Genomic DNA, 4,033 nt, shown 5'->3' on the forward strand with positions numbered 1-4,033 from the left:
ACTAGGAACTCATACGGTGCTTTTGAGCTTTATTTTTAAAATCAAATAAAGCATTACATGAATACTAGAACAAAGATACAAAACAAGGCAAATCTACCATGCAGTGCAACGTCACACAATACAATTTACAATACAGTTTTACAAAGCAATTGAATTCCCGAACCATTCTACACATTTCTGCAAATTTGACATCTGTCGGCAACTAATTTCACACGATACATACAGTGATCCACAGTCTGGGCTTTGTGCTTTACCAAACGCAATGGAACGCAACGTTAACCAAACACAATGCAATGCCTATGCGCAGACAATTCGTTTGTGACAATGAAATGGTCTGAGCAAGTCACGTCGGACAACTGGGGTCCTGGACAATCGCAACGGACGATGGGCGAAGACAATCACGCCGGCGTCGATTCCCGCCGAGACGCTGGTCGCCCTCGGCGACCACCACGCGGCGACGGCGCCGCACGTGAGCTGCGAACGAAGAAGACGAGCGCCGTTAGAGCTGCGCGAATGCGCGCTTCAGAAAACGTGCCGCCTGTTGATGGCCGATAGTACAGCATGCTGCTGGCGTCTGGGTGTTGATTTGAAGGTCCGGACAGTTAAGTTCCCGTGGACTTCTCAGTGACACGATTTTTGATTAAGACGTGCGTGTATGTGCCTGTGTTTATAAATACAAGTATGCTAAAGAAAAAGGTATGAAAAGCGCACTGTAAAACTGCCAATAGGATGTTCAGAGATCTGGGAATTTGACTTAAGTAGCGACATGATGACACCAAAACAGCCGAACATGACCTAGGTTGCACATAGTTCCACACCTCCACAACACCCACAGATGAGTGACGGTGGCCGTACCTTTCAAAACCTTGGCGCCGGGCACTGGTCACGACGCAGGCCGCTGGGGTTGTATAGTTTGTAGCTCCGATGGCGGTAGCTCTCCCATGGCGCAGCGTCGGACCTGCGGTACGCCGCCTCCGGCGCCCTGACCGCCGTCCGCACGGAGAAGGCCACGGCACCGGTCACGGCCGCGGCCAGCATGCCGACCAGAGGCAGCAGGGCGTAATGGCGCCGGAGGGTCGCCGCGCTGAACAGGCGCACAGTCGACATGTCTGCCCGAGAACACAGCGGTGTCAGGCGTGGGGCTGCGAGAGAGGAGCGGAGCGTGTTTGTACCTATTGTGCTGTATTCGCTTAGCTCAGAACAATGAGCGGTGGTTATGACGCAGGCTCGGCTGTCATAGTGGGTGCACACAGAAAATTGTATCGTCGGGGACGGACCCAGGAAGGAGTGTCAGCACGGACAAATGGAATTCCAGAAGCGAGCGTATCAAGTGGTGTCAGCGGGGACCAACACAGCGAACAGCGCCAGCAGGGACCAACACACGGAATAGTCCCAGCAGGGACCAACACAGGGGGCGGTGCCAGTAGGAACCAGCTCAGGGAGCAGTGCCATCAGGGACAAACAGGAAGCCAACAAAGCAATGCCAGCAAGGACCAACGCAGGGGGCGGTGCCAACAAGGGCCAACACAGGGACTAGTGCCATCAAAGGCCAACACAGGGAACAGTGTTAAGAGGGTCAAGCACAAGAAGCGGTGTCAGCAGGGGGGAAACTTATATGCTACAAGCTGTTTTTGTCACATCCATTGGTAAGTCCTCGGCGCATGCGCACTGTGTAATGAAATTCGCTAGGCGCAAAAGTACAGCATGTAGATCACGATGCGAAGGATAAAACATTGATTTTTCAGCTGGATGCAACGTGAATGATGAAGAAAACATGATTTCCTTAAATATTGAGATATGTTTGCCTTCCCAACTCAACCATGAAGTTCACGACAGTTGCCGGTTAGATGCTCGCTCGCGCTATCTTCACGAGGACACGCAAGGCCCGATAGGGCATCTTTTAAAACTGGCTCCGCTTCAACATTTCGGCACACAGAGCCAAATAATTGCACAGCGCACTATGCAGGCTTCAGTTTGGCTGTCGTCGAATAATCGAGATAATTGCTACCTTTTACGTTCATGGTTACGTTCTTTCCAGTTCCGTTCCTGGCTCATTTAGAAGACCACTCACCTTCAGGCTAAAATTGCTGTGATTGAACAAAACAAACGGCGATTTTGACTATCGTCAGCCGCAGCCACAGCGCGTCACAACTACTAGCAATGTGCTGCAGGTCTATGAGGCCGCCAGCCGCTTGTTGACCAGTGTGGGCCCGTCTGTCCGTGCCCAGGGGCTCGGCAGCTGGGCGCCATTTGCCTTGCGGCGGTAGGCGACCAATCACAGTCGGTGCCGGGGTGGGGCGGAAAGTGTTGCGTCAGCCTGGTGCCGTCCCCTCCGGATGGCTGTGGCCGCGGGGGGGGGGGACGCGCGATCAGGACGCCGCGGTGTTCTGTTGACGGACAAATGCGGCCTTGCTTTCTTGATGCACGCTCACGGTATAGCTATAGTTCCGGCATCATAACGGGTAGATTCTCTGGCAAGGGGCTCATTTTTATAAGGAAAACTAGGATGCATGTTCTTCTTGCTAAATGTACATCAAACGCACCTTTGGGTTTGCGTTGCCATCGAACGCGAGCTATGAATTGAACGGCAGTCTCGCGAACCCAATAAGCTGTCCGTTGCGAGACCACGTGACGCGCTGGCATAGTGGAATGGATCCAGCTTGCCTTTGTATTTTGCTTGCGTATGGTCTCTTGCCTTGCCTTACGTCCCCGTCTTGTCTTATAACAACACGGCTCTGAAGCAACGCCTTTTGGCGAGAGGGAATCAGCTGTTGACCTCTGTCGCTGACATGAAACTAATTCTTTCAGGTGGTGTCTGGTTGTGAATGGGGCAACATTCTCGTTTGGGACGATGCCTTGATCAAGGTGGAGATAACGAGGAGAGACAACAAGCCTTGTCATAACGGAACCATCCACAAGTTTTACCTTGAAGAAGGAGAATTGATAACACTAGGTAGGTTCAGGTCAAGCCCATTTGCGTTGCTTTGCATTAGGTGTTAAAGTACCTAAAGCACCGTTGCATTAGGTGCTAAACCACCTAATACTCGAACTTAAACTGGATGGAAACAGGTGTCTCTTTTCAAAAACTGAATAAAAGTGGCTACATTTTTGCGCATCGGCCAAGGCCTGTGTGTTGCTGCGTTTGGCTGCGTAATGGCGCCGGGATTAAATGACATAAATCAATGCATACGTTGCGAAGCCGCGTGTTGTATGACATCTGCCCCTCCAATCCGTATGAGTAACGTGGTGTCACATAATATACTGTGGGTGATCTATTATTGAATGAAATGCGTGGCTCTTGATCGCAATCATGTGTATACGGTGCCATCCAATATAAAGCCTTTGATCATGCCTTGTCGGTGCATCTAAATCAAACTCGGCAGATAGTGTTGAGGCCCACCCAAATCACACTTGTGCGATTCATTCAGGCATCTTCCCGATAGCTCAGTTGGTTAAAGCGCCCGCCTCCCGATTTACCCGCAAGTGGTTGGGTGGTTCTGATGTGGCCTGCGGCTAATGACAGCGGCCACACTGAAGGCTAGGTGACGTCAGAGAGAACGAACCGTACGGAGAATTCGGGAACGCTAAGCTTGTGTCGCAAAACTCTGCCGTTGACCCGGAATTTCACGATCAAATTATGGGATCAGGGTTCACAACAACCACTGCTCAGCGTGGACGCTGATACAACAGTCTCTGCCTCTGACGGAGACAGAGATAGAGACGGGGGCAGAGCCAAAGACGAAGACGGAGGTGGAGACCGGGACCGAGACTGAGAGGCATTTTCGTAGGCCCCGGTAACTGCAGATCCGCAACTCCGAAGTGCACCACATTTTGCCCACCACCGAGCACCACCATAGCCAACGTGTCCACCGCCAATGCCGTCGGGATTGTTTCGCATCATGACGTCACGTTTCACGTTATGACGTCACGCCACTGTGCAGGCAGTGATGGCTGGGTGCGCACATGGGACTTTGACACGGTGGACCAAGCAGAGGCGCCGGAGGAGATGGCCGGCAAGTTTGCACTCGATCCG

At 52.1% G+C, this 4,033-nt stretch overlaps 1 long non-coding RNA gene across 1 annotated transcript; it reads right to left on the bottom strand.

The window, feature by feature from the left end:
- Positions 1 to 372: 372 nt before the first annotated feature.
- Positions 373 to 2,240, bottom strand: LOC119097971 (uncharacterized). Its single transcript, XR_005094219.1, has 3 exons — positions 2,072 to 2,240; positions 856 to 1,109; positions 373 to 474 (listed from the first exon to the last, which is right to left on the bottom strand). It is a non-coding gene; the product is annotated as an uncharacterized LOC119097971 (long non-coding RNA).
- Between the last annotated feature and the right edge of the window lie 1,793 nt (positions 2,241 to 4,033).

The sequence above is a fragment of the Pollicipes pollicipes genome, unplaced genomic scaffold (genome assembly GCF_011947565.3).
Source record: "Pollicipes pollicipes isolate AB1234 unplaced genomic scaffold, Ppol_2.1 Scaffold_2555;HRSCAF=2994_pilon_pilon_pilon, whole genome shotgun sequence".
NCBI lineage: Eukaryota > Metazoa > Arthropoda > Thecostraca > Pollicipedomorpha > Pollicipedidae > Pollicipes > Pollicipes pollicipes.